Source organism: Zeus faber (genome assembly GCF_960531495.2).
Source record: "Zeus faber genome assembly, chromosome: 18".
Classification (NCBI taxonomy): domain Eukaryota; kingdom Metazoa; phylum Chordata; class Actinopteri; order Zeiformes; family Zeidae; genus Zeus; species Zeus faber.
In genome coordinates, this window is record NC_137210.1 from 10,390,800 (window position 1) to 10,401,937 (window position 11,138).

The following is an 11,138-nucleotide window of genomic DNA, read 5'->3' on the forward strand; positions in this document are numbered from 1 at the left end:
TAAGTTGAGATGTCTTGAGAAGTCTTGTGTCAGGGAATTGATACCTTTCCTTAAGTGACATGTCTGAGTACTTCTTCCCCCACTGTTATATTAGTCCTTCATATTTCTCTACGGTTACACAGACGTACTATTTAAGAGTGCTGCGAAAACTTTTGCACTCAGGGTTTGATGAGTGCATCGCTGCTGCCACTCATTATAATGATGTGGATGATTAAACCATTCAATCATTACGATGCTAAGCAGGGCCATTCTGAGAGATGGAAACAATTTACAACATTGGGGGTCAAATTATTGTTATAATTATTCTTATTCATTAGCTTTTTTGTTTTGTTTTTCCAAAAGTGAACCATTAAAAAAGAAAAAAATAATAATTAAAAAAAAAATATATATATATATATAAACCGGTATACAGTATATATTGCAGTATTATATCTTACCTATTTTTCCATTTGCCTGGGCAGTGTTTGGATGGAATATTTTTTTTCAAAAAGTGCGAAAAATGCTTTGTTGTGTTTATGTTAATCTAACCTAAGACAACTAACATTTCTTTGTCGTCTAGGTACTAATGTATTATTGCTTTTTATGCTTGCTTGAGATCTGTCATTTGTTTTTGAAATGATGATTACCTTCTTCGGATCAAAATGAGTTTTTTGGCGTTTCTTTACCAGTGCCATGTAAATGAAAAAAATAAGAGAAAAAAGACTGATGAAAATTCACAGGTTGCTTTTTGACTTTCAGGATTCTAATCTCACATTTCCGTCCTCCCCTTCCTCCATCTTTCCATCTCCTTTTCTCTCTCCACATCTCTCGCCTTATTTTAACACTCTTATTCACAGTGTGTGTGTGTGTGTGTGGGTGTGTGTGTGTGTGTGTGTGTGTGTGTGTGTGGGGCTGTCCAGATGGTGTGTGCAACTTACTCTCTGGCCTTCTGTCTTCCATACACCTCCACACGCATATATAAAACACTTACGTACACACAGACGCACACACCACACTACACACATTAACAGACACTATTGCAAACACACATAAAAACAACCTTGGCTGAATTCTGCAAAAAAACACTTCCAACCTAACGGTGCATTTACCCTTGCACCAGTAGAACACTCTCCAACGGCAACGACGGAGGATGCCGGCAGATGCCGTCGCATCTCGTCCTTACAAATGCTCACTCCATCGTCGATCATTTGCATTCCTGGTTGTCAGGAAGGATCTCTATGTGCACGGAAAGACATGTAAACAGGTCCGATAATTAGTCTTTACTGTTTATATGTACAGGCCCCTTTGTGGTACCGTGTGGTCATCACTCCACGCCAGACAATGAAAGTCAGAAGTGAACCTTCCTTCTCATTTTGAGGCATGTTGAGTTTGGGGGTTAAAGGAATTATCTCTGACTATAAGAAAAAAGCTAGGTAAGCAGACCTAGCCGGGTTATCACTGCGTGCGTGTGTGTGTGCGTGTGTGCACGTACACGTGCGTGTGTGTGTGTGTGTGTGTGTGTGTGTGTCTGTGTGTGTGTGTGTGTGTGTGTGTGTGTGTGCGTGTGTGTGTGTGATCGGTAAAGTTAGACTCTAAGAAGGGATCTCTGGATTCCGGGACCTCTGAGGGAAGGAAGGTGAGCGGTGTCTCCATCAGGGAGCTGATAGACTGTTTCAATGTTGCATGGCCGTTGTCGAGTGTATAGTGAAAAATCCTCCATCCTCCAAGCACACAGAGGGTTAAGGCAGTTAAGAGGTTAAACGACGTCGCTCCAAGCCATTGGAGCGACGACTTGGCCAAGGTTGCATCTCCACAACAAAGGGAGGCGGCGGCGGCGGCGGTGGCGGCAGTGGATCCAGCTCTCCCTCCATGAAGGTTTTCGATTACAGTGAGCTGCGATTGTGTGTCAGAGAGAGAGAGAGAGAGAGAGAGAGAGAGAGAGAGAGAGAGAGAGAGAGAGAGAGAGAGAGAGAGAGAGAGAGAGTGGGGAGGGTGAAATCCAGATGAATTCGGTGGAAGGTCGAGGAGGTCAAATTCCTGAGGAGGAGAATGTTGGAGACGAAGGCAGGGAACATGGGAAACGCAGAAACCCGCCCCACGGCTCCGGCTGTACCCGGCGCTGTAGCCGTTGCCTGGAAACCGAAAAAGCGCTCCTTCCTTCATTTAAATTATTTTTTTTTTTTATTCTCTCTCCTCTCCTCTCCCGTCTGTTCTTTCTTTGTGGAAAAAAATGAATCCCAACATTGTCTTTTTTGGACAATTTGTGAGTGTGCAAGTGAAGTGATGTGGCATTGAGCCCTGGAGGGTGTGTGTGTGTGTGTGTGTGTGTGGGGGGGGGGGGGGGTTGTTGGTGCGTTGGCATTCAGGAAAATCGACGGTTTCTCCATCACAGGAGGATGGCGGCGTGTTTCCGCTGTTGGAATTATGACAAATGATGCGGCAGACGTGCGGAAAATTGTAGAATAGAGAGAAAGGAGCTAGATGCATACAGATATAAATAAATAGATCGAGAGATAGACAGGGGGAGTGACGGGGCGATCCCCTCACACAGGGGCCATCCCCTCACACTCCATATTTGTCCCAATGCAGCCATAAAGTGCTCCCCACTTCCCTGCCAATTTAGACGAAGGTCGGCCATATTTCGTATTATTTAGTGTTATCCTGATTCTCCGGAGAGAAGAGTACTCAACATTCTCTCGGGCGATTGTCTTTGAAGCGGGGCAGAGCTTCCAAGCTTTGTGATTAGCCTCAATGCGGCTGTTATTGGTAAAATGTCACGGGGAGGAGAAGTGGGGGGGGGGAGGGGAGGGGGGGAGGGCGGAAGAGAGGAGGTTTCTGGGGGTTTATTCGAGGAAGAAGAAGAAGAAGAAGAAGAAGAAGATGAAGAAGAAGTCTGAACATCCCTCACCCATCGCCCCCCCGTCATCTCCTTCAAGGGAAAGTGCATTATTTTTACACTTGAAAGATGGAGGAGATGACTTTCCTCCCGAGTCACCTCCTCTTCATCCCCCTCTTCCCCCTCGGCTTCCGGCCCGGTCGCTCTCTCCCTGGTTCACTCACAGGGGGGGATCCAGGTGGGCTACGGGGGTTAAGTAGGGCGAGAGAGGAGGAAGAGCCATCCTACGCTTTACGGTGTTATCTGAGTGAGGAGAAGTGGGAGGAAAGTGGAGAGGTGTGTGTGTGTGTGTGTGTGTGTGTGTGTGTGTGTGTGTGTGTGTGTGTGTGTGTGTGTGTGTGTGTGTGTGTGTGTGTGTGTGTGTGTTTGTATGTGAGTGTGTGTGTTTGTATGTGTGTGTGTGTGTGTGTGTGTAGGCGTGGCCGTGGGTCGGCGAAGGTGAATCCAAATGCAGCGGGACGACTAACAGACTCCCAACAAACTGTTTAACAAGAGGAACTGGATTCTCCTGATGACGGCAATAGCCGGGGAGTGTCCCTACACCCGTCCATGCTCCTCGTCTACGTGTGTGTGTGTGCGCGTGTGTGGGTGTGTGTGTGTGTGTGTGTGTGTGTGTGTGTGTGTGTGTGTGTGTGCGGTGTCTTATCTCGAATATTTCCCATCGTTTAGTCCTTGTCAGTTAGCTATTACAGGAAGTGGTGGAGCGGAGGATTCCATGAAAGAAAATGCCTTTTCTTTCCTCGAAAACACTGTCGTGGTTTTTGGGTTTTTTTTTATTTTTTCTTCTCATCTGCCAACCTGCAGCGCAGAGAGCGTCCTTCCTCCGGGCTCCGTCTTCAGTTTCCACTTTCCAAGTCGAAGCGCGGCCGTTATTACTTTGGCTTTGCAGGAGCAGTTTGACGAAACGACAGCTGACGGGGAGTTTCCAAACAGACGTTTCGCGAAAAATTTGCACTTGTGTACCTGGCGGAAAACACATACACACACACGCGCGCACACACACTCACACACACACACACACACACACACACACACATGTAAACACTCCCTCTAACATGCAGTTGAACCAGATAATGAAACGGGATGTGGGGGGGGGGGGGGTCCCCCTGCATCTGAGGGAACAAAGTTCTGATACAATTCGGGGGTCTATTCTAAATATATCTTCTTTCGTCCTCCTTCGGTCTTGACCTCCTACCTTCCTAATATAGAAAAAACCCAAACCAATGCCAATCAGCAGATATTGCATACGGGTCCCTCGGCGGAGAGAGGAACTTTTTTGTCGCGGAACATCGCGTACAACTGGTGTGAGGAAACAATGGGGACGCACTCTTTTTTAGGAGAGCCATCAACAGAAGTTTAAATCAAAAGCTTTTTTTTTTTTCTTCTTCTTCTTCTTCTTCTTCTTCTTCTTCTTCTTCTTCTTCTTCTTCTTCTTCTTTCCCCGACACCTTGGTAGACAGCTGCTAATTGCGAACGCCCTCTGTGTTCCCCCTCCACGTTCTAAATTTAGTTCCTTTTAATCTCCCACGTCGAGCCCACTTGGCTGAGTACCGACGCGTACCGCGGGCCTGTTGACTTCTCGTTTCGAGTTCGGCCCCCAAATACAGGGGCCGGTCGTAATTTCCCCGTCGACCCTCCTCGAGCGCCGTCCCCCGAATGGCCCGGGTGAGAGGCCGGACGCACGAGGACCCTTCGGCTTATCCCTCGGATCATGCCGAGACGGCGGTTCATCAGAGATCATTCGGTTCATTTTGAGATTCGGTTCTCGAGCGAGCGAGCGAGGACTTCCTGAGAACCACGAGCGAGAGTTCATTATTCGGAGTTTGTGAAATTGAAGATTCCCTCCCTCGCGACCAGTCGGCCTTCATAATAATAACAATAAGCAAGTCATCCATGTTTCTGACGTTTTTAGTGGGTGGACAGGATGAGATTTTTCCACATTATTTCGTTGTAAACAGTGTGCCGTGACAGAGCAGGGCAGGTTTGGAGTCGGGGCGCATCTCACTCCGCCCTCGGCGAACGTTTCTACTCTTCTTGATCCAAATGGAAAAGTTTCTTGAAAGGTCAGCAAAGAGCCACGCTGGAATAAAAATCATTCAAAAAGGTATGAACACGAATATATTTCTCCACCAAAAAATTGATCGAGAACGACTTGAGATATCTGACTTTTAGGAAAGGAGTAGGAAAAAGACGCAACATTTGATAAGGAACTTAAATCTTGATTGCACATGCAAGAAAGCAGAGCTATAAGTATAAGAAGAAAAACAATAAACGCAATAAAATAATACAATACGAAAAACACAATAAAACCAATAAATGTCTCTTGATGGAGCAAATCTGTTATTTCCCTCACTATGTCATTGTCATGGCATCTGTGTAAAAATAACCAAAAGACATTTTGGCAAAAAACGTAACATTTTTACAACCTCACGAGACGGGGCTGGTATTTATAAATGTATCTTTATCGTATTTTAAATAGAAATATGCATAGAACTGAATGACATAATGGTCAGTATTAAAGATGCGACACACTCTGCAGATTTAAATCCTATCAGATTCAAAATATGCTCGCCCTCTGTAATGGATTATTTGACTCTTATCCTTTAGGGTGCGATTTGATAATATAACGCTTTTTTTTTCTTAACTTTTTTTCTATCACTTAACGTAAAGATATATTTTTTGTGGCTCCGTTTTGGTGTTTTACTGTTCATGTTTTAGCTCGAAATAAGAGTTGAATATGGCGACAGGAATTTACATTCTGTCTGATTCGTTGTCAATTTAAATTTCTAAGTTACACGGGTAGACTTTATTTCATGGAACTACTCCTGTTTTACAAAATGAATAACCATTTAATTAATGAATGTTTGACTCATTCCTCACGAACGTCTCTCAGTATGACTCGAGGAGACGGCCTAGTCAAAGAAAAGCTGCGACTTCATATTTGTCATGAATTAAGAAATCCCCCCCCTTTCATACAAAGGAAACCTGCGATAGATTCTCTCAAATGGAAAATCAGCAACAACCTCTGCTGTTTACACACACACACACACACGCGCGCGCGCGCACACACACGCACATGCACACACATATACTGGATACATATGAACAAAAACAAAACAAATGCTTTTGTTTCGATACAAACGATAGAATAATTCATTGTCAACCAATCACCTGAACATAGAGGATCTATTGATAACCGATTTAATCAGGTTGTTTTGAATTTGAATTTGAAGCTCGATTCCAGCGACTATAGAACATTTCACTACGCCCCCGAGGAAAGCGATGCGGGCAGCAATGAAGAAAGAGAGGTAAAAAGGAACACCATTAACATCATTGGGACGTGACATCAAAGCGTTTGAAAAGTGTTGTGATGGAGGGAGCGACACAGCGCGAGACGGCGGAGAGAGAGAGAGAGAGAGAGAGAGAGAGAGAGAGAGAGAGCGAGAGGGAGAGAAAGAGAGAAAAAGAGAGAGGATGGAAGAAGTTTCCAGGGCTGACGGGACACGCTCTCCCGTCCCCTCCGCGGGGAAACAGAAATCGAAGGGGAATTCCCTCTTCAGTGCGAAAGGGAATTATCACATACTCACGCGCGCGCACACACACACACACACACACACACACACACACACACACACACACACACACACACACACGCACGCACACACACACATACAGTCACACACAGACACTGGCAGACACACACTCTCTCTCTCTCTCACACACACACAAATACAGAATGCGGCTTTTCGAACTAACTCGGATAACTTGAATAACACACATGCAATCATGCAGAAACACACGTTTTTACTTTAGTCTATCTGTGTGTGTGTGTGTGTGTGTGTGTGTGTGTGTGTGTGTGTGTGTGTGTGTGTGTGTGTGTGTGTGTGTGTGTGTGTGTGTGTGTGTCTGTGTCTGTGTATCCGTATGTATATGTGTCTGTGTGTGTGTGTGTGTGTGTGTGTGTGTGTGTGTGTGTGTGTGTGTGTGTGTGTGTGTGTGTTAAGTGGGTGCACACACTCTGGGTGGGGGTAGACGGTTTGTGGCAACAGTTTCCTGTCAGTGAGGAACAGTTGGGACCACCCTTCTCTCATAGGAGGGGGAACTGAAGCCCCCCAAAAATTCACATGCAGAAATGCAGAAGGTTTTACTCCCAAAAATTATATATATAGTTAATTCATCAAAAATTGTTTACCAACTGAATCTAATCAACTAATTATGTATCACTATATATTGTAATTTTTCTACAGAATGCAGGCTATAATAAAAAAAAAAATAATAATTCGAATTTATACAAAGAGGTTTATTTCATTTAGTCGAGTGTTTCGTTGATTCTGGCCAGGTCTCATAATACCAAACATCATATTTTCTATCATTCCATCATTTTTCATCTTTTTTATTTTATTTTAATACTAAAAATATGAATAATAATAAAAAAATAAAAATAAAAATAAAAATCATCTCCATTTGAATGTAGTTACCGTCATCATTATCACCCAAGCTCATAGAGGAATTCCTGCGGACAATCCCTCGCATGAAAACATAACAAAAAAAAACAAAAGTAAAAACCCCCAAGCTTCTTATGCCGTGTCACACACTTGTCTTTTTTTTGTCTAAAAACAACTGATCTGATTCAGCTAAAACGGAAAAAAAAAAAAAAAAAATCTCCTCAGGGTGTTTTTTTCCTCTTCTAATAAAAATAAAAGGTAAATTGAGTTTCAACCGATACCGACAGAAACGCTATCAACCATCTCGCAGCCGAACTGACCTTTTCTTCAAAGATTATTTTTTTTTTTTATAACTTCCCTCGTCCTCGACTTCGCCGGTTTTCCAGGAAACTGTTGAAAAGTGATTCTCAAAAAAACCCAAAAAACAACAAAAAAACAAAAACATGGTCGCACGCGTCAGGAGATGAGGAGCGGAATCGCGCCGACGCGAATCGCGGGGCCGGCGTTTTCTCTCGTATTGTCAATTTCTTTTCCCCGGGTTTCGTTTCTGGATTTTCTTTTGACACGGTTAGCACCGGCGGTTTGGCCGACGGAAATTTAAATCTCCCCGCTGACCCCACACGCAGGTTACTGTAAATGTTCCGGCTCAATTTCCCCTTATAGGGATTCTCGCTGCTGCTCTTTCTTTCGCTCTGCAACTACATTTGTGCAGCAGATTGGTTGGATAATTGCCTGTCATTATCATAAGAGTGGATCGGTTTTGCACATTATTTTGCGCCCCCCCACCGCCTCGGCACTCTCCCCACTGAGTCCTACAGTGTTTGGCCAAACAGAGCAGAACGGCTGTGAAAAAAAGGAGATCAAAATCAATATCACATCAAAGTATTATAAACGGATCAAATGTTTCAGTCTTACGGTGCGGTCGAGGGCTATTACCGAACGACGGTCGAGATCATTGCTCACCGCAAGTATTCACAGGTTTTTTTTTTATTTTTGCAGTTGTTGCTGTTTCTGCCTCGTTTGGACGGACGGCGAAATAAAGGTGCTAAAGGACGGGAACCGGCAAACAGAGCCACAAATTGCAACGGGTGACCGAGGAGGGAAGGAAAAAAGGTGAGAGCGGTGGAGAAGGATGGAGAGGGAGATGGACAGATAGCGACAGAGATAAAGATGTAAAGCCCTCGCTCGCCGCCGGTCGCCCACGCATACACACGCACACACACACACACACACACGCACACACACACACACATATTCCATCCACTTCTCCATCACTCCATTACCTCCATGTAAATGGCAGCGCTCTCTGTCCTGCTGAGGGGAGAGAAAGGCCTATTAGCACAACGGCTCAGAGAAAGCCCTGACGCTGTTCAGCCCACGCTGAGTGGTCCTCCTTCACCCTCCCACTCCCACACACTCTCTCTCTCCCTCTCTCCCTCTCTCTCTCTCTCTCTCTCTCTCTCTCTTTCTCTCTCTCTCTCTCTCCCTCGCACAGTCCTCACACAGCTGGCCGGGAGAGGAGGAAGGGGGGTGGGAGATGGCCAGGAGGAGGAGGAGGAGGAGGAAGGAGGCGAGGCGTTTATTTTCCACTGATGATTTTGACTGATTTATTCCGCCACACAATTGCATCCAGTCAATTCGAGAAGAAGGAGAAGGAGAAGCAGAATCACTTTATTAATCCCCGCGGGTATGGTTGTCCTCTGCATTTAACCCACCCTAACTATCTAGACGCAGTGACAGGGAACAAACTCCAGCTCTAGACCGGTGCTTTGGTCCAAGGCACCAGCGGTCTCATCATCAAGGGCATCAACGTCCTAAACGGTCTTGGTCAAGGGCATTGGCAGAAGTGTCAAACCCTAGCTTGCATGTCTTTAGGTTGGGAGGAGGAAAACCACCCGAACACGGCGGGAGGACATGCAAAGTCCACGCAGAAAGGTCTCCAGTCGGGGTTCAAACCCAGAACCTCGCAGTGAGGCAACAGTGTTAACATGGCACCGAGTCGCCGCCATTGAGGTTCTGCGGCTGTGGGCCGCATGTAGTAACTTAATGAGCGAACAACATCTGATCGCCGCATGGAAGGGAGCAACGTGCCGGATAGCTGCTGTAGCTGGATGTCAAATCTGCCCTGATCGGCCTCAGAAATGACAGGTAGGGGGGGGGCAAAGCGAGTGCCACTTGACGGATGAAGGTGAATCCCACCCTCATCCGTCAAACGGTTGCGGTCAGGATGCTGACTGCCGTCCCTTCACGCCCGCAGGGCCCCAGATGCCCCGTATGCTTCCTTTCCATAATATTATGGAGCCTGTGGAAACACGGGATAATATTTGGAGGGTAACGGAAAAGACAACCCTGGCTGATGGACAACAACACAGCCACCCAACACACACACACACGTGCGTGCACATACACACACATACACACACACACACACACACACACACACACACACACACGTGCGTGCACACACGCGTGCGCACATACATCCACACACACACACACACACACACACACACACACACACACACACACACACACACACACACACAGACACACACACACACACACACATACAAATACACTTTAAACCCAGACGCTGAACTGTGTTTGGGTTTGTCACAGCCGGGCATACTGAGCCCGGTTTGGAATTTGTGATTGCAACGTCAACACAGAGACAACACACACACACACACACACACACACACACACACACACACACACACACACACACACACACATACTACACGCATGCACAAATAGATACAGGTTGTACACAGGTTTACAGAGTCAGTAAAACCTTTAAAAACGAGATAAATTGGGATTACTTTGATTTAAAACTGCACTATAACATTTTTGAATTATGAGAGTACATCAGGAGATGCATATTAAATATAAGAAAAAAACAATTTTAAATTTTGAAACCATCCTTAAAACGTTTCGGATTATGAGGACACTAAAGATGTCCTGACGATCCCAATGTCCTATTAATGCTTATTAATTATTAACGCTGATTCTTATTAATGTTACTTATGTATTATGTACGTATTTCCCTCATGATTATTTGATAGTTCTGATATTTATAGAACTGTTTTAGCAATTTTCTCTCTTAGATACACACACACACACACACACACACACATAAACATACACACCATGCAAACACCACCGCAATCATCTGTCTTTCTGCTTATTCCCCTGTTTGCCACTTAATCTACTTTCCAAATTGAGCAGAAATCTGCCACTGACAATTTTTCCCGTCACAAATTAAGTACAAAATTAAAGAAATATAAAGTGAATTCTGGATGATTAAATGATAATGACAGTGGAGAAGGGGAAAAATAACAATGTCTGCATTAACAACGATTTATGTGTGTGTGTGTGTGTGTGTGTGTGTGTGTGTGTGTGTGTGTGTGTGTGTGTGTGTGTGTGTGTATGTGTGTGTGTGTGTGTGTGTGTGTGTGTGCATGCACGCATGTGTGTGTGTGTGTGTGTGCACGCGTGTGTGTGTGTGTTTCTGTCATGATATGTTATGAGAAAAAGAAATAGACTGAAACAGATAGAACGGGAGAATGAGGGAAAGAAATGTAACAGGGGATTTTATGACGTGTAATGTCAGTTGTTTGATAAAGTTGATTGACTGGGCAATAAAGTAACACACACACACACACACACCCACACACACACACACACACAGACACACACATACACCATGTGGCATGGGGGAGGAGAGAGAGAGAGAGAGAGAGAGAGAGAGAGGGAGAGAGAGAGAGAGAGACGCTCTAGTTAAGACTGCCTTCATGGATCACTCTCACATAAAGAGA